At 41.1% G+C, this 26701-nt stretch overlaps 1 protein-coding gene across 4 annotated transcripts in view; it reads left to right on the top strand.

The window, feature by feature from the left end:
- The first annotated feature begins 865 nt into the window (after window positions 1-865).
- Window positions 866-26701, top strand: part of MGAT4C (MGAT4 family member C) — a 586007-nt gene continuing 560171 nt past the window's right edge. For 3 of the 4 annotated variants that reach the window (XM_053254490.1, XM_053254487.1, XM_053254492.1), the window contains exon 1: window positions 866-1222. The gene's annotated coding sequence lies outside the window, so the exon portion shown is untranslated. Of the gene's footprint in view, window positions 1223-13822; window positions 13841-26701 lie in introns of those variants that run through there. The other variant, XM_053254493.1, reaches the window with a different exon arrangement.

The raw sequence follows: 26701 nt of genomic DNA, 5'->3' as shown, positions 1-26701 counted from the left end.
AGCTGTAAACATGTTATACAATCTCTTACATTGTGATTGCTCACAACTTAGCCTCCGTGCATCCACACTAGCAGCAGTTTTCCCATTACATTGGTATTGTTTTGTTGATTAGATGGAGCTCAGTCCACTGTGATTAACACAATGATCTCATCATACAGTGGATGCAATACTACAGCCATCACACCCATAACTAATGAATATTGGGGCTGTACTTAGTGAAATTCCTAAATCATGTGTGGATCCCACAAAACATTAGTTGCCAGTCTCAAGGAGAAATGTGTCACAACAAAAGTTAATGGCAGCTTATCAATAAAGCTTACTACTTTATCTGTGTGTAGATAGTTTTATTTTTGTTTTAAAGCCTAACATTTCCCCGATAATGACTCCAATAAGAGGCAAGGAGTTCAATGCACTTCAGCGTCTGAATGTGGTTAGAGATGAAGCAATGACCTTATGTTGAAGAGATCTGAATTTGCATTAACCGAAAATTTGCAAAAGTATGAACATGGTGTCTATGCATTTTGTGCAGCGAGAACTATAACTTGGGAGGGAAGAGCATGAAATATATACTTAAGTACAAAAGTGGTAATTGTTTACATTTTAGGCTATGGAGAGCAAAGCTGTAACATGTTCATAGATATCATTTGTTACCTGAAAAGTTGGAATGTTTCATTCAGAGAGAAATGTATAGCCTGATAGCATTTTTTTTAAACCTGTAGCTTAGAAGGAAGCAAGAGTGAAATGAATGTCATGCCAGCAGACACTTTTAAAACTAGACTTTGCTTCAGTCACATTAGCTTAGATAATGGGGAAATTTTTCTTCATTGAAAACGCTCTCTGTAGCTTCAGAAGAACTCGCTGAGGCAGCCTGCCATCTAGCTTTTTCACAGCAAAATAGACTTTCAGACTGCAGATGAGAGACTCAGGAGCAGAGACAATTTTAATTTAGCCATCCCTAATTTATCTCAAGCTTTTTCAATTTATCTTCACTGCTGTATGCACACTGGAACACCAGATTTCCATCCCCTGGGAAACAGAACGCAACCAGGGATCTCGAGAGGTGTCACAGCACAAGAAATATTCAAATTGTGCTGATTTTCTTCTGGAGTACTGAGCAGAAGGAATGAAACTCTCCATCAAGTCCCTGCTTTGCAGGCAATAGATCAGAGGATATTGTCAGTTTCCTAATGGATTATTGTTATCGGGCAGGTTCTTCCTGAAGGTATGTAGTTACTCTCTCCATTCATTAACCACGCTATTTATCAGAAAATGATTTAATGGGCTAGCAATCCAAATATGTTACAGAAAATGTTAAGCAAGTAACCTTTATCGATTGAATGATGATGGCACTTTATTGCAGCATGGTTGCAGGTAAAATACTCTGAAATGCCTACTATTGGTCTGTAGCTCCTACCCTACCACAAAGTGCTCTGTCAGCAAACACACACACATGCACACACATCCAAGCCTGCAGACTGTACACCTATAAGTTTACACTGGCTGCCATGAGAATTTTGCCTCTATGAAACACTGAATTGTGACTGAGAAAATGTATTTGTGGAAAGCAGTCACCCATCTACGGGAGTTGATAGTGGTAGGTGTCACAACCTGGAGGAATGCTTTCATACATGAGAAGCTTACAAACTTCCCCTGATAGATTAAAAGGATTTGTTTTCATTTTATAGTGTATTCTCTTGTATCAGAAGTCATGTAACATGGAATGTTCTGCCTATAGGATAGATGTGAGTGGCATTTGTATTTTTGATGTTGGGAGCACCCTCTTCAAACAAAAGTATTGAACAGTCTGGGAATGAATAAATTAAAAACTGATGGAGTTAGTCAACATGTTTAAAGTTTTGCATGTCTAAAAGTGCTACTACCAATGGACCCTAAGGTTGTGGTTTCTTTTTCTTAGCTTGAAGCCAACAAAGAATTTGAATAAGGATACTGTGTAACAGAGAAGTATATGTTCAAACTCTTTCAAGTATTAGCCTGCTGGAAATTACAGCATCATATTCAGGCTAATATTGGCATATGAAATCATTCTTGGTGTAGTATTGTTGGCTTCAACACTTTTGTTGTCAATGCTGAGGCTTGAATATCCTAAGGAAATGTATGACCCACACCCCAAAGGGAAACTATGCAGTTAAGATGATGCACTGATGTTCCTTTTCTTTTTAAAGAACTTGATATTTTACACTTATATATTATACTGATGTTTGTTGCCATGTCTCTTCAATATATGATGACATAGGTTATGGTTAGAGTTTTTGACGGTGTGGTGGGAGAGGTCAAGCAGTCGATGTATGCTAGTTGTGTTGTTAATTTGATCATAGTTCTGCCATTGTTCAGCAGGGGTAAGAATAGTAGACCAAGATGAAAGAGCGAGAAACATTAGGTGAACTTCAGGCACCTTTCTGTGTTGAATATTTAACATTTGAGAAGTAATTAGGTATAGGGAGATCACGTGCTGGGCTCCAGTATATAGCACTTTTGAAATTTCTTTTATCTCAAGTTTTGACTGAAAGGAGACAAGAAGTGAACTGGAGATAATGGGGACTTATCAGGTTGTCCAAAGAGAAGTTCGAAAAAGCATGCCTTTCCCCCTGTTGACATTAGTTGAACTTGAGTAGATAACTTTCAAGCAAACTCTTCTTAGAGGTTCCTGTCTCTACAGCACACCCTATGTTTTATTTTGTATCCTTGTGATGTTGACTTCTTTTTAACTTCTCAGCTGTCCCACCCACCCCACCCCTATTGACTTATTAGAGGCTTCTAAAAGCTTTGGTATTTGGGACATTTCTGAAAATCTAATTCTGTGTCTTAGTGACATAAAGATCGGGAGGGTTGTGTGTCTGCCAGCAAATTATTCATTCGAACTCATGCTCACTCATTCTCACACAGCTGGAATCAAAGGTTACACAGGAAAGGTTTCTATATAATTGTGGCCTTACTATTCTAGAGTAAATGGCTTAATAATGGCCATAAAGTAATAATAGTCCCTGGTAGCATGCCGGTCAATAGAGAAGAAGTGCTTAAACATTTCATGCATCAAAACTGAATACCTGAGAGGAAAAGTAGTAAAAAAACATTTTGCTTAACTTTCCTCTTCAATACATCTAAACATTAATCAGAACAAGTGTATTCATATTTTCTTTTCTGTTTTTAAGTGACCACACCATACTATTAGTTCGTCACTAAGCAGTAGATGTCAGGATACTCTATTGGATGAGGAAAAATTGTTTTCTGCTTTTGGTTGCTGACCATGTCCTCATCAACACTGCTAACACTATCACTACTGTTAAGTGCTATTTATATACCACTGTTGAGTGAAAGTTCTCAAAGCAGTTCCACACCTGCCATGTATAATCATATAGTTGTCATGCAGTCCATGTATAATCATACAGTTTTAGATAGTTCCCTCTTCCAAAGGGCAAGCACGCACCAAAAGTAAAGGTAAATTTGTGCTGTTGAGTCGGTGTCGACTCCTGGCAACCACAGAGCCCTGTGATTGTCTCTGGTAGAATACAGGAGGGGTTTACCATTGCCTTCTCCTGTGCAGTATGAGATGATGCCTTTCAGCATCTTCCTATATCACTGCTGCCTGATATAGGTGTTTCCCATAGTCTGGGAAACATAGCAGCAGCATGGATTGTAATTGGCAACCTCTGGCTCACAAGTCAAGTTACTTCCCCATTGTGCCATTAGGTGGCTAAGCACACACTAGCATACTCCCATTCAACAACATCTATGGTAGTATCCTCTCATAGGACTGTAAGAAGAAGTACTTTAGTTAAGTGGAAGGGCACCCATTTGGCATGCAGAAGGTCCCAGATTCAATATTTGGCATCTCCAGGTAGGACTGGGAGCAATTCTCAAGAGGTGCTCCCAGCCAATGTATACTAAACAGAGAAACATGGACCAATGGTCTTACTTAGGTGTGTGTACACACACACACACACACACACACACACACACACACACACACACACCTCCCTGTGGTAAAATCTCCCTCCTCTGGGCAGCTTTCATATCAGAGTGTCCGGCTACATGTCCCTGTCCCCTTTACCAAGCCTGGCTGGGCTTACCAGGGCTGGCCTCAGAGCAGGGACAGGGAGGGGGTTGAGTGTCTGTGCCTCTTCCATCCCAGGCTGCTTGCTGATTGCATCTGCCCCTCTCTGGGGGCCCCTGACACTCGCCACCAGCCAGCCACTAATCCCCAGCTGGATCCTTATATGCCTCCCCACAGGCTATGCATTGCCCACCCCCTATTACAGAGCCAACACCCCTCTTTATTCCCTGTAATTGTCTACCCTTTACAGCTGCTGCCAGTGTCTCTCCCCCTCCTCCCTCATCCCACTCAGACCCCCTCCTTTTGGGAGGCATGCTGCTGATGTTATCCTCATGCGCTTCCTCTTCGGCTCTTTCAGGGCTCTGCCCCTCCTTCACTGGAGCTGAGTCCTTGCCCATTGGCTGTCTTTCCTCTGCTTCTTCCCGGGTGCCACCCATCCCTGTGTCCTCAGGCCCCCTCACCACTCCATCCTTGGGGGTAAGGACAGCTGGCCTCGCTGGACAGGGATAACACTTATCTCCTTAATGAGTATGTTTTCCAACTTCTAGGACGTCTTTAACCGTATATACTGGCCCAGTTCAGATGATCTAGCTCCCAGCCTCTCCATATCATGCAAGGAGGTAGCATGGGTATGTATTCCCATCTGGTGTGCCATCCTGCCATGGCATAATTGCATGGGGTGTATGTGGTTTGTTCAAACCGCCCTTCGATGCTTTGACTAAGAAGTACTACTTTAGTGTTCACATGTTGAGAGATGGTTTGGATGAACTATCTGATTATGGAACAGCAGGATGTTATACCTGATGTAGAGGGTGGAGCTAAGCCATGTGACGCGCCCGCCCCCCAACACACACACACTTCGTCAGCATGCTGTGGAGGGTCTGGCAGATGTTGCTGAACTGGCCCAAGATTCTGAGATGGTATTGTGGCAGATGTGACAAATGCTCTATTTAGTCTTTCCATGAAAGGGAAATGAGATGTTCCTCAACACCGACACACGCACTGAACATGTCCCACCAGCAACTGCACATTCAGTGCTTTTCTGTGCATGGCAGAGCCAAATTAAGTTCCAAATTGTGTGGTTGAGCCCTCCACATATTTGTGACTGTTCTGTGCCAATATCTGCTGAGCATGTGATTTCTGGAGCATGGCCAGCCAATGCTTTGGCATTGGATGGCATGACTAGCTGGTGTTATCCCATTTCACTCTCATGCCTTGGAAGTATGAAGGTTGGGGAGAACATATGGGAAGGGCTTGGGAGACTAATCTAAAATGTACAAAGCAAGGAAGCTGGCCTTCAAAAATACAAAATGGGGGCACTGCAAGCCCCAATTACATTTTATTTGAAATGAAGCCCCATTTCATTTTATATATAAATGGGTAAGAGGAAAAATCAAATGATTCTGACTAATTTCATGGTTATTCAGTATCCTGAAAGGGCCACCAAATATTCAGAAAATATGAACCCTCAAAAAGTTGCCAATAGGTAGAAATAGTTACCCTTTTTAAAAGAAGGTCTATTTTATCCGAGAGTAATTTTAAGAACATATATAGAATAAGTTTAGAAGCAGCTTTTCAGGACTATTGGAGCAGTTTCAACATGACTACCAAACAGCCAAATGTGGTTTTTCCCCCCCAGATGGCCAAAATTGGATCACATAAGTCCTATGACTGGTGGTATTTGAAGCTTGACTTCAGTGGAACTAAGCTGTCTTAAATCCAAATACTCAATTTTAGCTATTTTGTGGATTAAGATGTTAGTCTTGCTGAAACAGGATGTTGGTGTCTAAAATGGACCACAGGTGGGGTAAGGAGAAGAAAAGCACAACATTAAATGCTTGCCTTATAACAGCAAGCAAGAAGAGCAGCCTGACAAAAATGCAATGATCCAAAGTGTCATAAGATGTGGGCAATCTGCAGCACAATATATGTCAAGTAATCACAAATGCATATATGATATCAGATGTAAATGCTTGCCACATAATTCAGGTCTTAATTTACAGAATAGTGCCATTGTAGAAAACCATTAAATATCTGTTCTTCTCAATGTTTTATCAGTACAAACAACCCTTTGGAGAGAGAAAACTAATTATTAGCTAATGTCCAGTGAATTAAAATCGGGAAAGGTTTCCCTGCATGCTTCGCTGGATGAATTTCACCTTTTAATTTCTGTATTGAGTTTATGTGGATTTTCAAAGTCCTGCAGAAAATGCTTGATCAACAGAAAGTTATTCTGTTCAGCTACTCAACTTGCTCAATCTCAGGTGCCCCTTTATATCCCATTTGCCTGACGTTGCTGCCAATAATAAAAAAGTAAAGCTGTTATCTGTATACCATCCCTTCACTTTGCTGCATAGAATGCACTATAGAAAATTAGCAGTTTTCCCCCATTCTAGCCACCAGAGGAGGATATGTCAACACTTTTGGGGGGGCCAAGGGGTCAAAAAAATACCTCAGTATTAGCAAATAGTGATGTGAATTTGAAGTAATTCAGAAGTACAGAAATACTGTATTTACCCGAATAGAAAATAATCCAGAATTTAAGATAACCCGCTTTCTTAAAAAAGAGGTTAAATATAGGTCATACCGAAATTTACCCAAAAGGAATGGCACACTGAATTTAAGATGACCCCCCAACTTCTAATATCAAAGCACTTGGGGGGGAAACCAAGTTGTGGATTCAGGTAAATACAGTAGCATAGAATGTTCATTCTGAAGAGGCACAGTGATGGAAGGTGAGCAATGTATGTAGATGCTTCCCCATTTCAAATTACCTACACTTAGAAAGCCAGCACATCAGGCAAATAGCATTGAATGAATGCTTTTCAACAAAATATTTTTAAAACAAGGAGAAACTATTCAATAGTTTTGATAGTTGAATTTCAAGATAGTTTTTTTAAAATCTCAGCTTCAGTCTCAGCCACTTGTGGCATTTTGGGGATGTCTGTTTATATGCAATTATACCAGAATGAGCAGGCAGGCAGTTCTGGTTAAGTAGCAGGAATCTCTCAGAACAACAACTTTTGCATCTTCCCCAAAGGGTGCTTCTTGTCAGTAAGCTGCCAAAGTCAGATTTTTCTTCTTCTTTTCCTAAAAGATTCACTTCATTTCTGTTGCACAACCCTTCCCCCAGATAGGCAGAACTCTGGCTGACAGTCTGACTAAGACTGACTAAGACATGCTAGATGAGATGCACCCTTGCAGCAGGATTCTACTAACACAACCACAGCACTTGTGTCCCAACCTGTGGTCCTCAAGATGTTGCTGAACTACAACTCCTATCATCTCTAGTCACAATAAATTGTAGCTGGAGATGATGGGAGTTGTAGTGTGGCAACACCTGTCGGGAATTCCTGTTCTGGGGTACAGGCTATGAGAAACTACTGGCACAGAAACACATTGCAGTCCTGCTGTATGCAGACGATATGATCCTTTTATCCCAGACGCCCATAGGACTACGTCGAGCACTAGCACAATTAAGTTCATTTTGTAACAGAGAGATGATAGAGGTAAACCACCAAAAGACAAAAGTTTTGGTGTTTGCTAAATGGCCAAAGAGATATACCTGGCACATGAATGGGAACACAATTGAACAAGTTCAATCTTATAAATACTTAGGTGTTGTATTCCACTCATCTGGTTCCCATATTGCGCATCAAAAACATATTATTCAGAGCGCCCAATTATCAATCAATCTGATCAAATCATTTTATTTTTCACGGGGAGCTTTGTACATCCCTGTTGCAATAAAATTACTATTGGCCAAAGTGTATCCTCAGATAATGTATGGTGCACAATTGGGCCCATTTAGTAATTTTGCTCCGTTAGAAACACTGCAAACTAAGTTCATAAGAACTATATTACAGCTGCCATGTTGTGTCCCAAATACTGTTATTAGAAGAGAGGTGGGTCTGGTTAGATTTGAATCACATTATTGGAGATCTATCATACTCTACTGGTTAAAATTGGTTTTCACGAAAGTCGGCTTAGTGCATTTAATTTTGGAAGACTCCTTTAAATCCAATTGGAAATTGGCAATTACAGAAAAACTTCTATTATATGGATTCTCTCATGATGATTTTATCAGATTAGGTTTCGATCAGGCCAGAAGAGAAATTGTGCAACGTATCCATGACGTGGAGTTGCAGATGGATCATGCAAAGTTACCGAGTAGCATTTACATAGGTAGTCAGTGCACTGAGCTCAAGCCTGCTACATATCTAAGTAGCATTTTAATTCCAAAATTTAGACAAGCTCTAACACTTGCCCGTGTAAATGCTCTCCCAACAGCTGTGCTCCATGGGAGATTCCAGGGTATACCATATGCATCAAGATTATGCCCTTATGGATCTGGTAACGTTGAAACAACTGCTCATGTTTTACTGCATTGTGAATATTACAGAGACATAAGACGCCAACAAATTGCCCCACTTTTGATAAATTTTCCGGGTCGTGGAGAGGATTTCTATTTAAACTATTTGCTCACTAATCCTAGTCCGGATGTTATTCATATTGTGGCCAAATATTGTTATATAATATGCCAAATGCGTATAAATGTAGTCTGATTTTATATTATCATCTTATTATTGTTATTATCATTATTATTTTAATATTGTTGTATTGCTGGTCTACGACTGAAATAAAGTTTTACATTTTACATTACTGAGAAAAATTGCCAATGTTTCTACATTGGAAGAAGCCAGAAATTGTCTTTTGAATTTCACTTTGGAGAAATCTTGGTTCCATCTGGTACAGATCATTGAAGGGGACACAAAACCCATACTGTAGACATGGGCTGCACAACTTTGGCCCTACTGCAGATGTTGGGATACAACTCTCATCATGCCTGAATATCAGTCACTGTGGCTGGGGATAATGGGAGTTGTACAGGTGGCCCTTGTACAAGGGATTCTGTATCTGCCAATTTCTGTGGATAACGAAACTGTAAATAAAGGAACCTTAACCTTGATGCTTTCCAGATTAGACCCTGCAATGGAGTCATTATGTATCTCTGAAGTGTGCGTCCGCACTTCCTGTGTTGTGACACCGCAGTCCCTATACTGATAGCAGGGTGCTATTCATATTTCCAGTGCCTTGTTTCATATTTAATCGCTGTAATATAGTGCTATAATGTTGTATATCCGGAGGAAAAAGTTGCTGTTTTTTGGGTTTTTTGCAAGACTGCTGCCCCTGCTCGGTGCTTTGCTATGCAATTTGCCTGAACGGAAGCATTTTGCCATTGTTGAGTGGCTAATCTGGAACGCTCAAAATCACAAGAAAAAGCAGGGGGGAGCAGAAATAAGCACAGTACCTTGCTCTTCAACTCTCCAGCAATGCCCCACAAACTTCAAAATCCTCCCATTTTTGTTCTTTTGAGGGTGAGAGCGACAAAATGGCTCAACACTACAGGAATTGACATCCGAAGTCATTTCTGGCCACTCAAGAACTGTGGGTAGGTGAAAATAACCCTATTTTTGCCCCTCAAACAAAGAAACTGGGTCCCTATGACCCAACTGCGGATCACAAAACCATGGGTAACAAGGGCTACCTATATTCCGAAAACAACAGGAGGGCCAAAGTTATGCAGCCTGGCTGTAGACAGAAAGGAATAGTCAGAATGTAGTGGAAACGGTACAAATGCAACAGTCTTTATAGGAATGCACTGCAAATGGCCCATATTGTGCACACTAAAAATATAACAGCAAATGCAGCAATATGGAAACAATATGGGAAAAGATGCAACTGCTAAAAATAACTTTTCAGTCACATGCAAATAGATAGTATATGCACAGCATGAATAAGGAAGACTATTTTTCATAGGGACTATGAAGGAGCATGTTGCTGGACTATTAAGCTGGAAAGAAATGGCACTTAGAAATAATTAAACAAAATGCTGGTTTCGAGTGTTTCCTGTATGCATAATACAGGGCTTACAGTGGTGAGGTGACATCAACCTCATGAAGGAGAATTTGAGCTTGATATGCAAGTCAGTCAAAACAACAAACTAGAGGTAATTATCTTGGCAACAGTGACTGGGAAACTGTATCACTTGCCAGGCTCAGGGTATCATCAAAATTAAATAAATGTGTGCTAGAGGGAAACGGAACCATAGGGAACATGTTCTCCGATGCTTCCAAGGAATAAAGAAGCAGTAAAATATCCAACAGAGTTCAGCGATCTCAACTATTTGATGTTACACACGAATTGTGCCACTAGCCCTGATAAAGAAATTAAAAGAAAATCTAATACACAAGCAGCATCAGTTGGCATAATGGATAGAATGCCATCACAGTGTACACATTATGATAGCATTATCATGGGTGTAGCTGCAATAGTGGCAACCACATAGGCTCAGTGAGACAGGGCTGCCCTGATGCCAACTAGAACAGGTGGCCCCTTTAAGACAGACATCACGGCCAGATGATGATGTCATCAGGCAGTGTTGACTCATCTGGAGAGCGGTAAGTTGGGGCATTCCAACAGGTAGGCATCACCCACTGCAGCTCTGATGAAGGTGGGGACCAATGCTTGCCCCAGGGCCCCCTTTAGCCTTACTATGCCACTGATTGTTATGCTGATAAGCAACAAAGTGTGGTGTGAAATAGCACTACACTTGCATCTCTCCCATCAGAAACAATTATTTCTATACAACAGTGCAGATAGATAGATAGATAGATAGATAGATAGATAGATAGATAGATAGAATGAGAAATGAAAAATTTGGAGAAGACATTGGAATTAAGAAGCTTGTTTTTGTTTTACTTCACAATTTTTTCTCAAAGTTTTTGGCAGATGTTTTTAGATAAAGAAAATGAACAGCTGTGGCTTTTAATACTAAATCTGGTGTGTGTGTGTGTGTGTGTGTGTAATGTACAAACTTCCATTTGGGTTCTGTTTTGCACTAGAAGTTTTTATTTTAAAATACTACTTACACATCAAAGAGGTAGAAAACACTTGCATTTCTACAGATGACAATTTTCTCTAGAAAAGCACAACTGAAGAGCTTAACTGAAGATGATAGAGCTTGCGGGGGGGGGGGGAGTGTGGTTTGATACTGAATAAAGCAAAATGCAAACTTGTAGCCAATGGCTGAACAAGTAACAAAACAAAAAGTTGACCCAAAGAATCAATGGCATCCTTACTCTAATATACAGGGAAAATTCAAATATTTCTACAACAATATGATAGGCATAGGAAATCTGTGGCAATGGCATATTCCTCATTGGAACTCCCAAAGCAGGCTTTTAGTATGTGTAATAGGGAAGGTAGCCTCTCTCTTTTGACAAATACAAATGGTAAGTTTGTATTTATGGGAACACAAACAGAAACTGATGCTAAATGACTAGAGATAATTATGCAGGATATTTGCAGGGCTCCTCTCAGATTATGCAGACTATAGTATAGCTTAATTAAATGTATATAATGTGTGATTTCACTATGCATCTGACAAAGCTATGATTATGGCCAATGGTCTTTCCAGATCATTTAACTAAGATGTCGTTTTAACCTCTGAACTAGAAACCAAACATGTTAACCCCCCCCCAAAAAAAATCAATGATGCTTCCTCTAGCTGATGCTCCAGAAGAATATTTGTATTGTGATAACCCCAGGTACAGAATTCTGTTGTTTCCCATTTGCTTATTTTCCATCTGATTCAATATTCCTTCAATACATATAATAGGGGATATAGCATGGACTACCTTAAAAAAACCATTATAGTATTCAAAGTTAAATATATCCAATTGTATATTATTAGATGTTCTAATAAAGCCTGAGAGTCTTCCTATAAGAATCTCAAGGTAACACATATCCATCCACTACTTTCTAGTATACTGCCCTAGGTCACAAGAAAATCGTGGCTTCCTTATCTATACTCATTTTACCATTTATGACATATTACAATGTAACTTTAAATGAAAAATAGTTCTAAAAACCTACTGTGCCTCTAAACTATTCCGATATTCACACTTAGCTCAACAGTAAAAAGAGTTTTTCTAAAATGTGAACCTGGGGTCAGTTTGGAGAAAGAATTGCATTTCTTCACATTAATTTAAAACTTTAAAACACATCGTGAAAGATCCTAAAATTGTACTAGCTGTGTAACATTCATATCTGTCATAATATTTCATTCAATGGCAACAAAGGTCAAGTGTTCATCTAGAAAACTTTTTAATTGTGTCTTCTCATACTGCATGACCCATATTGTACACTTGCATTATGCATAACCTCAAGCATCTGACAAAAATTATACAGTATGGGCACAGGAAGACATGCACAGTTGAGGTGTGATGTAAAAACTACATCCCACCATTATAAATCCAGGGCATGCAATCACCAGTGTTCCCTGAAAGAGGGATTCCCGGGTATTGTTTATAGCTCCCAGAATCCTCAGGCAAAGGCCATTGCAGCTGGGATTGCTGGGAGTTATAGTCACCAACATCTAGGAATCCCTCTTAACAGGGAACACTGACAATCATCCATAATATCCAACCATCTGTCCAATCTGCGAGAAATCTGGCATGGAGCAACCAGGTGAAAAGTGGCACCTGTCCAATTTACTGCAGAGCTGTTGTGATGTACCTAAGCACCCACTGTCTGGCCATCAGGTGTCAACAGGCAAACCACATTACAGCTATATTTATTAGCTCCACATGTCCACCAGGTCTAGACTCACCAAAACCTATCCCAACCTATAGCTGTCACCACCTGTTGATCGGTCAGACTCTCAGGAGCAAAGAAAGAAAATGGGGTATTATATACCGATCTACATTCTCTGCACCTTACAAGAGCAGAGTGAGAGTCACACAAGAGCTACGCCCTTGCAGGGATCCAGTAGCTGCAGGCGAGGGATGTGCAAACCGGTTCAAATTTGAACCAAACCAGCCAACAGGTTCGAGCTGCAGGTTCGAATTCGAACCAAACCCAGGGTGGGTGGGTGTTCGAGCAAAACCAAAACTGAACTGCCCCCTCTCAGTTCAAACCCGGTTCAAATTCGAACCGAAACAGGCAAACAGGTTTTGCGCACATCTCTACTGCAGGCTTGCCTCAAAGCATGTGGGGAGGGGGATCAGGAAGCAATTTCACTTTGCTCCCCGCAAAAGCCTTCTGCACTGTCAGGAATATGCTCTGAGTGTTGAGCAGCGCTCAAGGACATATTACTGGCAATTAACAAGGCTTTTGCAGGGAAGGGAGAGAAGCAAAAATCGCTTTCCAGTTTCCCCTCCCTGCATGCTGTGCTGCAAGCCAAGCCTGAAGTGCACTCTGACTCCCTGCGAGGCTGGAGCGAGAACTCCACCCGAGTAAGCTGCAGAAAATGTGGACCAGTGTGTGTAAAGAGTACCCAGATCAGGGCACATAAATACTTTAAATGATTACAGGAGATACATGACACCAGGAACAAGCAGTCAGTTAAATCAATGGTTCTAACCAGTGTTCTGCCTATTTTTTTTCATCTGCAGAGTGAATTTTGTTCTAGGAGGCATATTCAGAGTGAGACCTTCCTGTTTCACCCTGAGCAGGATCTAAAATTAACTGAACGAGCATCAAAAAATCTGTGAGCAGATGCATGTGCTCACACCTTAGAGGGAACACTGGTTCTAACTATTAAATTAGTCTACAATCAATGTTGTAGTCACTGCCAGTAATATATCTCATTTCCTCCTTATTTCCAGATTGTTGTCTCAACCCTTCAACTGTCTACCTCAACCATCACATACCCTGATATTCCCCATCTGTCATTCTAGGTGGCTTTATACATCATGGAAGCAAGTAAGTTTCTGCCAACAGCTCATTTCTGGCAAGCATGTGCTCCTGGCACAAGCTTCAGTTTCACCTCCCAGCAACATGTCATCTGTGCAGGGGAAGAATGGCAGTTCAGTCCCCAAATAGCAAAGCAAAACCAGTTTGGTGAGAAAGCAGCAAAGCAAGAATTCTTGAGACAGTTCTTTATTATTGAAAAACTTCAAGGATTTATTTAAAGAAAAGGTTACAAACACATGTGAAAAAGCTAGCAGCTTATTTCAGCTGTAGCTCATGGCTGAAGAAAGAGACCAAAAGAAACAGCCATTTCTGGAGAGACAAAATGGAGTCTAACACTGGAAGAACAAAGAAGGGAAGAACCCAGCACTTTTATCCATGACCCTAACCCCCCCACCAGTGGTCACTATGAGACATTGCAGCTGAGAGCCGATGCTGCCAGAGACCTAGCTCCAACACACCTTCTCATTGGCTTGTGCTGCTTTAACTCCCAACTTCTCCCTCAAGGTTTTCAAATGATCCCTGGGCAATGGCTTAGTTAGCTCATCTGCTATTATTTGTTCACTTGGACAATGCATCAGTTTTACAAGTCTCTTTTCTTGTGTGTCTTGCACATAATGAGATTTTGCTTCAATGTGTTTAGGGATGTGCAGACTGGTCCGGCAGTCCGGTGGTCCGGTTCGGGGTTGACAAAAAAGCACCACCTCTGGTTCCGTCGGACCAGAACCTGACCGCTGGGTCCGGTCTGGCCAGTCCACGAATTTTTTTGTTTTTGTTTTTTAAATTAAAGTTGATGATAAGTACCTTTAGCTCCTTTGGGAGGCTTGCTGAGGCCATGGGGGCGGGGGGGTTTCCTCACAGGTTCCCTCTCCCCCCACCGGCCTTCCTCATCTCTACCACAACCCACCGCGGCTGGGTAACTGATCATTTTAGTCCCTTTCAGGCCTCTGAATGAGCGTGCGCCCGCCAAAATGGTGGCCGCCACACATGCGCCAATGCCCTCTGTGAGGCCATGGCCTTGCAGAGGGCATTGGTGCATGTGTGGCCACCGCCAAAATGGCGGCCACACACTCGTCCCCCGAAGGCGCTAAAGGTACTTATCATCAACTTTAATTAACAACAACAACAACAACCACCACCAAAAAATTTGCGGACCGGCCAGACCGGGGGGGTCAATTGGGGGCTGGACTGAACTGGCCTGGTTCCGTTCGAGGCCAGTCCAGCCTCAAACCAAATCGGGCCAGATGGTTCCATGCACACCCCTAAATGTGTTTTGTTCTAAATTTAATTTTCTTCATTTGTGAGATCTGGATGCAGCTTTGATTATCCTCAGACATCTCTGTGGCTTTTGGTTTGTCTGTGTTGAAATCCGACATAAGCTCATGCAGCCACGCCACCTCTTGACATGCTTGAGTGGCAGATACATATTCTGAGAGAGCAACTATTGATTGGTTGCAGCTGCACTAACTGACTGCTCCACCACCATAAAAGGATACATAACATGGTTGATTTCTAGTCTGTTTGATCCTCAGCCCAGTTTGCATCCATATAACCTGCTAATTGGGTCCACTACTAGCAGACAACTTTAATTTTATATGGATTGTCCCTTTTAGGTACCTGCCTAATCTCTTTACTGCAGTCCAGTCATCTTTGCTGGGTGTGCTTACTTTCCGACTCAAGATTCTCACAGATGCAGCTATAACTGGGCTTGTTATCATAGCTACATATAAAGGTTTTCCAGTTGCTGTCCTGTACTCACTGTTGTCTGGCAGAAGTTCACTCTCCTCCTTCTGTTTTAGGTAACCTGTTTCCATAGGTGTACTAGTTTCTTTGGCCTCTGTAAGTCCCAAATACTCTGTACTCTTTCTGGTTTTGGTTATCAGATAGCTTTCATCCGCTTCTCTCTCTATGTGTATCCCAAGGTAGTGTGAAACAGGCCCAAGTTCTTTTATTCTATCTCACTATCCAGGTGCTTTATTATTTCAAGGCTGTCCTCTCTATTTTCATAACAAATTATTAGATCATCAACGCAAGGAAATATATAGGTCCATCTTTACCCACGGAAAGGGTCAGCCTTTTCCCTGGGTAAATCCCTCGTTGACTAGCAACTGGTGTAATTTGACATTCCAGGCTCTTGTAGCCTGCTTTAGTCCATACATATTTTTCTGCAGCTTACATACAAGTTATTCTTTACCAGGTTCCATAAATCCTGGAGGCTGCTCCATATAAATATCTTATTTGATATCTTCATGAAGAAATGCAGTTTTCACATCTGTGTGATCCACTTGCATTTTTTTTGCTGCTGCAGTGCTTAGGAGTGTCCTTACTGAGATGTGTTTTACAATGGGAGCAATTGTTTCAACATAATATTCCCCATATCTTTGCAAGAATCCCTTTGCCAGCAGTCTTGCTTTGTAATGCTGGAGATCTCCTTCTGCATTTTGCTTAATTTTAAAAATCTACTTGCACCCCACAGTCTTTCTTCTCTCAGGTAGCTCTGTGAGTGTCCATATGTTTTTTATGTGCAATTTTTCAATTTCTTCTCCTGCAGCTTCCTTCCAGTTTTGTGCTTCAGTTGCAGATAAGTTATCAATTTCTTTCCATGTGCTTGGTTCTTGAAACCTTTCTCCCTTTGCAATGTCGGAAAGTTTCTTAGGCGGAACTCCTTTATTTTATCATGTTGAACGACACACCCTTTGTTCTTCATCAGCATCCTCTTCTTCTGAATTGCTGCCAGGTGTAAAACTTACAGTGGATCCTTCCTTTTGGTCATATTGCCTTGATTCTTTCTCCAGCTGAAAATTGGGCTCTAGGTTTGGCTGTTCACTAGTGGTTGGTTTTTCATTTTCATGGAAGTATGCTACATTGCTTATTTTAATTGTTTCTGTGGTGAGATCTAAAATCCTATACCCATCCTATGGAATAGTATTCCTTCCTCAGATCTACAGTTGATGTTGGTTCTTTTGGCTTTTGATATATAGGTGTATGCTTTTCCAGACACTCTTATATGACTCAAAGTGGGCTTGTTGCCATGCCATAACTCATGTGGCGTTGTTCCTGTGGCCTTTCTTGGCAATCTGTTTTGCAGGTAAGTAGCAGTCATCACTGCCTCTCCCCAATATTTAGTAGCCAAACCATTATCTACATGACCCTAAGCCCCCCCCCCCCAGTGGTCATTATGAGACATTGCTGCTGAGAGCTGATGCTGCCAGGGTCTATTTCCAACAATTGGACCTGACAATCAGGTTCCCCAGTTGTGCTGCCTTCCAGGGATCCAACATCTGCCACCAACTTCCTATCTAGATTATAGATGCTGGGTTCCTGAAGGGCAGTGTGGCTATGGAATCCACCATTGGAAGGTTTGGATAGGAGCAGAACTTGTGGCTCGCACCAGGAGTGCATGCTCACCAGGAACCTGTGGTTGGCAGAAACTTACTTAGTAAGTAAGCAACTATATTTGGCATAGGGCATTTATTCCAGAGTAAGTTCTACTATTAATGGGGGAAGTAAGGAAAGATCCTTTGTAAAAAAAAAAAAAAACACCCAAGGAAAACATTTTAAAATGGGTGGGATATTGAAACAGTAAAAATGGGAGTGGGGTGATGGAAAGGTATATTTAAAAAACAGAAGAGAAAGGACAACAAAAAGATTTCTTAGCATGGCAGATGCAGGCCAAGGGTAATCACTGATCTTTCTAAACTGTGATGATGACTCAAAATTATGCAGAATTATGTGTAATTATATTTTCATAATATTCTGGGAATGAAGGTCAGCAGTCTGATTAACCTAATCCTCCATTTTAGTTGCCAAAGAAAGCAGGGCTTGTTAATCTTTTCCCATGGCTGCAGAAACAAACTGTGTGGGTGGGTGGGGGGGGGATATATAGGTTTTACAGTCAGTGAACTGCAAGCATATGACATTATTTTCTAAAAAAACTGCATTAACTAATTTTTGTCAACCCTTCCATGATTGTTGATACAAACATATTTGTGGCATCTTTTGGTGACTTGTAGTTGTCATTAGGATAATTCTGCTTAATAAATGTGATCCATATAAAACACTGAACATGTATGCTGAGCATATAGCCCTAGCTACCACAAATTAAGCCAAAAAGATGCACAAAGTGTTCCTTTCCTCCAAGTGTGAACGTGGCATTAGGTACAAGACATCCTTAATGGAACCTTAGCCCTTCAGAAGACAACTTCGATAAAAAGGTTGAAGTCTCTCAGCAGAATTAAGATTCTGTCTCAGCAGAATTAAGATTCTGTCTATAAGAGAAACCTTGGTCTATAAATAACTGATGAGAAAAATTAGAACCAACCATTCTAATAAATTCAAAGTACTCTTGTGTTCCCATTGTGTTAAATAGCATGGCAATTTAATTAAAACTTAGAGGTGAGCAAAGGTTATCAGTATTATGTACATGACAAAAATGAAAGACATAAAACATTGAGCATGCTAATATTTTACTGAATTTGGGCTATAGAGAATAAAAGCCATAAAGAATGCATGCTTGTGTCTTTTTTCTCATGCATAAATGACTACTACAATGCACTTTATGTGGAGCTGCCTTTCTACATAGTCCAGAAACTGCAGTTAGTCCAGAATGTGGCAGCCAGGTTGGTCTCTGGGTTATCTCGGAGAGACCATATCATTCCTATCTTAAAAGATCTACACTGGCTGCTGATAGGTTTACGGGTAGAGTACAAGGTTTCGGTTATAACCTATAAAGCCCTAAACAGCTGGGGCCCTGGGTATTTAAGAGAACGTCTTCTTTGCTATGAACCATACCACCCATTGAGATTATCTGGAGAGGTCCATCTGCAGTTGCCACCGGTTCGTCTGGTGGCTACTCAGGAACAGGCCTTCTCCATTGGTGCCCCGAGGCTTTGGAACACACTTCCTGCTGAAAAAAGAGCCTCCCAACTCTTACAACTTTTAAAAAGGCAATCGAGACACATTTGTTCACCCAGGCTTTTAGTTAGATATTGTTTTAATTGTGTTTTAATAGTTTTAACTTTTAAAATTGTAATTGTTGAAATGTGTAAATGTTTTTATTGGTTGTTTTTATTGTTTTGTAAACTGCCCAGAAAACTTGTGTTTTGGGTGGTATAAAAATATGTTAGATAGATAGATAGATAGATAGATAGATAGATAGATAGATAGATAGATGATATTAATGAAGTATAGTGAATCCTTAAAAATCACAAAGACTATCTTTAGGCAGATGGAAGAGTCATTTCCAAATGAAGTGGCACTGAGCAACTGAATGGGCAAGGGTATAGCTATAATTGAGTGGATGGGTTCAAAGAACCTGGGCCCCTGAGCTCCTGAGGGCCCCCCAGGTTCACCCCTCCCTATCTTCTTCATCATCTCCCTCACTCTGAGGGGCCGCCGGAGAGAAGGGTGAACACAGGCTCCCTCTCCCTTAGCTACGCTCCTGTGCATGGACGCTGTTTTAAGATGTTGCTCAGCTGACTGCATCTGCAACACTGAGGGGCTGCCTTCCATGTGCACAGCAGCCTCAGTGGGTCCTAAATGCCAATATAGGAACATAGGATGCTGCCTTATACTGAGTCAGGCCATTGGTCCATGTAGCTCAGTACACAGACTGGCAGCGGCTTCTCCAAGGTTGCAGGCAGGAGTCTCCCTCAGCCCTTTCTTAGAGATGCCAGGGAGAGAACTTGGAACCTTTTGCATGCAAACATGCAGATGCTCTTCCCAGAGTGGCCCCATCCCCCTAAGGGGAATATTTTACCATATTCACACATGTCTCATTCAAATGCAAACCAGAGTGGACCCTGTTTAGCAAATGGGACAATTCATGCTTTCTACCACAAGACCAGCTCTCCTCTGCAGAATGTTGACCACTAAAAATAAAGTAGCAAAAACTTGAGAAAATATTTTAGGTACACTTATACACAAATAAAACCAGAAATTATACCAAAACAATTGGTGCAGGATATATCAAAGTAGCATACATTATATCGGAGCTGAATGATGTTAAGGTTGACATCAGGGTGCGGATGTCTATGTGATTTCCTCCCTCTTCTTAGCTCTCTGTCCTATGTAGTATGAAGCACAACAGCAGGAATTCATCTTGTTTCCATGAGGAATGATGTAGCCACTTAAAGGTCTTTACATATCTAGCTCTGAACACTGTTGGCCCTGAGTGTGAAAATTCTTTTTTGTCTTCAACCCCTCATGTAAATTGTCTAACACCTTCCTATGAACTTTAATATACAAATGAACATATTCAAAGTTTACTTTTTTTTAAAGTAAGACAAAACTATTTTAATAATACTTTGAAAACTTGGAAAAGGTTCCATGGGAACCTTCACAGTTTCTGGGAGAATGTGGAGCTGGATAACAAGAGGAATTTCCTGTGGAATTGCTTTTAAAGGCATATTATATTTCTAATTATTACAACAACAATGAATGCACCACTTAGAGACCTTAAAGGCCAAGCTGAAGACAGATCATCCTGGAGAGAATCTATCTGTGTGGTCGCTAAGAGTTGACACTGACTTGACAGCACTTAATCAATCAATCAATCAATCAATCAATCAATTATTACTTAACAACTTTAAGTAACAATTAACAACTTCCACTTACTCTACAGCCCTATTTTTTAGGTATCTGTTTTATTTGTTATTAAAACAGAACAAGCAAATGAAATAAAATTAAACCATAGATACATATGTCATGTAAGTCAGGAATAAAACAAAAAAAAGCAAACAGTAAAAACTATATTATGGATGGGCAGAATCTATGACTTCCTTTGTGCTGAGTTGTAGCAGATAGCAAAATTATTTTATACTACTCTACCAAAACTTCAGAGTAGTCTATGAAAGCCATAATGGTTTCCATGGTTCATTCCAATACAGAGAGGGGGTAGTAATAAAAACGTCCCCCTCACCACACCAAAGACCTTTTGATGCATCTTGCTGCCCTTTCCTTTTCTTCCTCCTCACTTTTTACTGGGTGGGTGCAGGAAACAGTTTTCAACATTTCTTGATCTTTGCTCAGAGGAGCATGCAATGATGCACAGCCTCTGAGCGCACACACCCATTCGGAGACTTGTATCAAGAGATCAGTTGAGAGAGATCATTGCAAACCTGTGACGTCACAAATATTACAATCAACTGGATCATGATGAAGTCATCTTTTGGCATATTTTCACTGCTGATACACAAAATTTAGCTACCATACAAGTTATTGAGTGGTTTATATCTGAAAGCAATAAATTTGTGTAAAACACCTCTAGTCTATAGGATATCTCAACATGAAAGGGTGATATCTACGTGGGGCTGCCTTTGTACATAGTTCGGAAACTTCAGTTAGTTCAAAATGCAGCAGCCAGATTGGTCTCTGGGGTAACACAGAGAGACCATATTATGCCTGTCTTAAAACTGCTGCACTGGCTGCCGATATGTTTCCGGGCGAAATACAAAGTGCTGGTTATTACCTTTAAAGCTCTGAATGGCTTGGGTCTGAGTTACCTTAGAGAGCGCCTTCTTCTGTATGATCCCCATCACTCGTTGAGGTCATCTGGAGAGGTCCGTCTCCGGTTGCCACCGGTACGTCTGGTGGCGACTCGGAACAGGGCCTTTTCTGTATCTGCTCCTGGTCTACGGAATGCACTCCCGGCAGATATCCGCAGTTTAGGCTCACTGTCAGCCTTTAAGAGAGCCCTAAAAACCTATTTATTTGGCCTGGCTTTCCAAGGCTTGTAAAGTGTTGTTGTTTTAAAATGTATTTTGATTGGTTTTAAATAGTTTTAATCATTTTTAAATTGTTTTCATATTGTTTTTAGCATTGTTTTAATTGTGTGGTTTATGTCTTTTAAAAGTTGTTGTACACTGCCCAGAGCCTCTGGATGGGGCGGTCTATAAAAGTAATAAACAAACAAACAAACAAACAAACCTACCTTGTATAGGAGTCCTTATAAAAGAGTTAATAGAAAGAACATATTGTATTGTCGCTACCTCCTCTGTCCCACCTAGGCAGGTTTGCTCCACTACTATGGCACTTAGGAGTACCTTTCCTGAAGGAGTGCAGAAGGGAGCACATTATGTTCGGGTCTAAAAAACGCCTTCTGCAGCCCAGATAAAGTAAAATAGTTCGCTGATTCCCAAACAGCATTTACCATCCAACCCCACGTATTATTAATCCCACTAAATTAATTTTTATGTTCTATGCCATCCACCTGCAGAAAGAATACCTGTTTAGCTTGTTCATATCCTAGAGAGATAAGGAGCTCTGATAAGAACATAACAACAGCCCTTCTGGATCAGCCCCAAGGCTGATCTAGTCCAGCATCTTGTTTCACACAGTGGCCCACTAGATGCCGCTGAAAGCCTTCAGGCAGGAGCAGACAGCATGCCCTCTCTCCAGCTGTTACTTCCCTGCAACTGGTACTCAGAGGCATCCTGCTTTTGAGGCTGGAGGTGGCCTATGGCCTTCCAACTATTTATTTATTTTTATTTATTTACATTTTATATCCCTCTCTTCCTCCAGGGAGCCCAGAGCAGTGTACTACATACTTAGGTTTCTCCTCACAACACCCCTGTGAAGTAGGTGAGTCTGAGAGAGAAGTGACTGGCCCAGAGTCACCCAGCAAGTCTCCTAGTAGCCGATGATAGACCTCTCCTCCATGAAGTTATCCAAACCCCTCTTAAAGCCATCCAGGTGGTTGGCTGTCGCCACATCCTGTGGCAGAGAATTCCACAAGTTGATTATGCATTGTGTGAAAAAATACTTCCGTTTCTTGGTCCTGGATTTCCTGGCAATCAATTTCATGGTATGACCCCTGGTTCTAGTGTTATGTGAGAGGGAGAAGAATTTCTCTCTATCCACTTTCTCTACACCATGCATGATTTTATAGACCTCTATCATGTCTCCCCACAGTCATCTTTTTTCTAAACTAAACCACCCCAGGTGTTGTAGCCCTGCCTCATAAGAAAGGTGGTCTAGGCCCCTGATCATCTTGGCTGCCCTCTTCTGCACCTTTTCCAGTACTACAATGTCCTTTTCTAGACATGTTGAGCAGAAGAATTGTACGCAGTAGTCCAGGTGTGGCCGCACCATAGTTTTGTATAAGGGCATTATAATATTAGCAGTTTTATTTTCAGTCCCCTTTCTAATGATCCCTAGCATGGAATTGGCCTTTTTCACAGCTGCCGCACATTGAGTTGACACTTTCAATGAGCTGTCCACCACGAATCCAAAATCCCTCTCCTGGTCAGTCACCGACAGCTCAGATCCCATCAGCGTATACTTGAAGTTGGGTTTTTTTGTCCCAATGTGCACCACCTTACACTTGCCAACATTGAACTGAATTTGCCACTTTGTCACCCACTCACCCAGTTTGGAGAGATCCTTTTAGAGCTCCTCACAATCCATTTTGGATTTCACTAGCCCAAAGAGTTTGGTATCATCTGCAAATTTGGCCACCTCGCTGCTTACCCCTACTTCTAGATCATTTATGAATAAATTGAAAAGCATTAGTCCCAGTACAAATCCCTGGGGGACCCCACTTCTTACTTCCCTCCATTGTGAAAACTCTCCATTTATCCCTACCCTCTGTTTCCTTTCTTTCAACCTGTTAGTAATCCACACATGTACTTGTATCCTTATCCCATGACTGCTAGGATTTCCTAGGAGTCCTGAAGAGGAACTTGGTTGAAAGCTTTTTGGAAGTCCAGGTACACTAAGTCAACTGGTTCACCTTGATCCACACACTTGTTGACACTCTCAAAGAACTCCAAAAGGTTGGTGAGGCAAGATTTCCCTTTGCAGAAGCCATGCTGGTTCTCTGAAGAAGAGTTGAAAGACCATATGAGAGTAGTTTCTTGGTGATTTCTGATTTCCATCTAGACAAATGATGATGATGATTTACATTTATATCCCGCTCGTCCTCCAAGGAGCCCAGAGAGGTATACTACATACTTGAATTTCTCCTCAACAACCCTTTGAAGTAGGTTAGGCTGAGAGAGAAGTGACTGGCCCAGAGTCACCCAGCTAGTATCATGGCTGAATGGGGATTTGAACTCGGGTCTCCCCGGTCCTAGTCCAGCACTCTAACCACTACACCACGCTGGCTCTCGTGAGATCATCCAGAAGAACTAACAGATTTAATCCGGATGGAAAAAACTCCATCCGGGTTAAGCCAATAGTTAATTATTTGCTTCCAAACACTTACCTCAGTTTGGGGTGGTTTTGTCAATATTGCGCTAGATGGATTCATAATCTGACTCAGTACAAAGGCAGCTTCCTATGTTTCCCTGTGTAAGGTTCCTGCTTCTGCAAAAAAGCTTGCCCAAAAACTACATGCGTGCTGTTGGCATGCGTTTGTATGCTCTGGCTGTTGCTTATAGGGAGAAGAAGGGAGAACAGCTGGATCCTGCTCCAACTTTCATAAAATGTGAGGGCACTTAAATACAAATTGATCAGGTGACATGAGCATAGTCGACACAGGCACAGTGATTGCTCCCAAAGAGCCTATTTTAGGATTTTTATAATGTGAGCCTTAAATTGGTTTGTCCTTTAAGCAATGCATAATATAATGCAAAATATAAAATCTACATTTGCTAGAGTGTACATCCATTTTCTCTAACTCTGCAGTAATAAGTCTCTTTCTTGCATGACATGAATACAGGCTGACAGATTCAGAGGTGATGTATATACTGCATGTACATATCTCACCGGCTTTTAACTGGAATCAGTTTTAATAATTTTTGTTAATAGCTTGTTTTATGAGTTTTTTAATTGTATCTTGTGGAACTTTAATGTGTCTTTACTTTTTTATATTGTTTTTAATTTTGTTCACTGCTGAGAGATGTACATATCAGGCGGTATAAAATATGATAAATATACTGTCAAAATCTGCAATAATTATTTTTATTAAATCAGTACACAGATATATTGTAAACTAGCTGTAAACCCCAAAATGTTCCTTCATAGATCTACAGCACAAGGCTATGCATGATTATTCAGCATGATTTCATGCTGTTCAATGGGATCCGTCCCGCCCCCCAAGTAATTGTACATAAGGTTGCAGCATGAATTAGTGAGCCCGAATTAATAGCAAACATTGAGTTATGTGCTTTGTTTCTTTCCCCAGAATTGACTACAAGCTCTGGAATATAATACTTTTAAAAAGCATTTTAAGTAAGGTGACTTACGTAGGGGGAAAATATATGTTTCTGTAATTTCTTGGTCTAAATGCATTGCACCCAATACTTTATTGATCGTGGTTGAAAAATCCGTAGATTCTATCCATTACAAACAACCCATTTTCAGTTTTGGTGCTTTGTCAAGAGTTTAAGATGTATGTTTCTGGAGTTTCTGTATTTCATTACTCTGTCATTTCAAGTTGCAATGCCATAAAGTCTGAATTATGTAACTTGATATGACACCACATAATTTGGCATAAATTGACATAATTTAATATAGCAGACTGGAAATGTAAAGTAAAATTTTAAAACCTGCATCAATTGACATAATTCAATATAGCAGGTGGCAATGTAAAGTACATTTTAAAAACCAACTGAGCAACACTCAGCAGACAGTAGTTGATATCTAAGTTATTCATGAGAATTTCAGTGGGAGTAACAGTCTGGATGTCAAATAGTTTAGGTAAAGTATTGGAGAAAGGGGACAAATTTGGGACATGAAATAACTGCAAATTTAGCATACCTACTACAAAGTCTCATTGAACTGAGTGTGACTCACATCTGAGTAAGAATGTGCTGCAAAATGGGTTCAGCAACTCTATTGTTCTTCTGTTTCCCAACATAATGCCTTGCACAATGTTAATTTGTCCTGCCTACTGACAGGACACTGGGCAGAAAGTTGCTTTTGTATAGGATGGTTGTTGCAATATGTTTCTTTACTCTAAGTACTAAAGGGATATATCTAAGCAATGCACTTTCCAGCAAGTGGCCTCAGCTTAACACATTTAATTTTAATAGAGCTAGAGTAGAGTGAAAAACTTATATGGTATCAGTCATAAAGTTCCAGGAACTAATATATGTGGAAATATTAGTGTTGTCCCTTGCTCAGTTCTAGTTTACTTCTGACAGTAGAAGTTTACTTAGCAATGGAAGTTTAAAATATATATATACTCTAACAGTGGCCTAACCCAGACATGCATCCTCATGGGCAGTCTCTCTTAAACTGGAACTTCAGGAACTTCATTTCCATGAAGCTAAGCTTTTTGTCTGAGTGGTTTCTCACACACTGTTTGTTATTCCAGTCATGGTAACACTGCTCTTCCAAAAGAGCCTTCTGTCTTCCAAGCTTCATGAGGCCCTCACATAAATGTACTAATGGCCCTTTTCAAGCAGCCATCCGTGTGGGACCAACACATGAATTAGGCCTTGTTATGGACAGCATTCAACTTTTGGTGGGTGTCTGATCAGAAATGGACAGCGGGGCCTGAGTAGAGCAATTGTAACCCAAGGAAAGCCATTTTTGCACTGTCCTGTTCAGCAGTACTCTTAGGACTAGACATCAGAGATGAAGTCTGATCCTCAGCACCAGAGGAGGCCTCCGGGAGGCCTCCAAATTGCTCCTGGGGGGCCTCCACCCACCGCACCTGCCGTGCCTGCCCACTGCACTTGCCCAACGATCTCCTATACTGCACAGTGGGGGGGGCAGACTGAGAGTCAAGAGAGCCTGCCTGTGACACATTTGTGCCATTGCACTATATGCACATGAGCAGCTCAGTGGCAACAAGCAAGCCCACTTGGCCAGCCTCCCTGCCATGCAGAACAGCGGAGAACAGCAGGTGAACAGGCCAAAAAGGTATTAGCCTTTTTTTGTGGGGCCTCACTGGGGGGGGGGGGCCTCACCGGAGGGAGTCCTCGA

Source organism: Hemicordylus capensis, chromosome 5 (genome assembly GCF_027244095.1).
Source record: "Hemicordylus capensis ecotype Gifberg chromosome 5, rHemCap1.1.pri, whole genome shotgun sequence".
Classification (NCBI taxonomy): domain Eukaryota; kingdom Metazoa; phylum Chordata; class Lepidosauria; order Squamata; family Cordylidae; genus Hemicordylus; species Hemicordylus capensis.
This window is presented reverse-complemented; position numbering and strand designations above follow the sequence as displayed.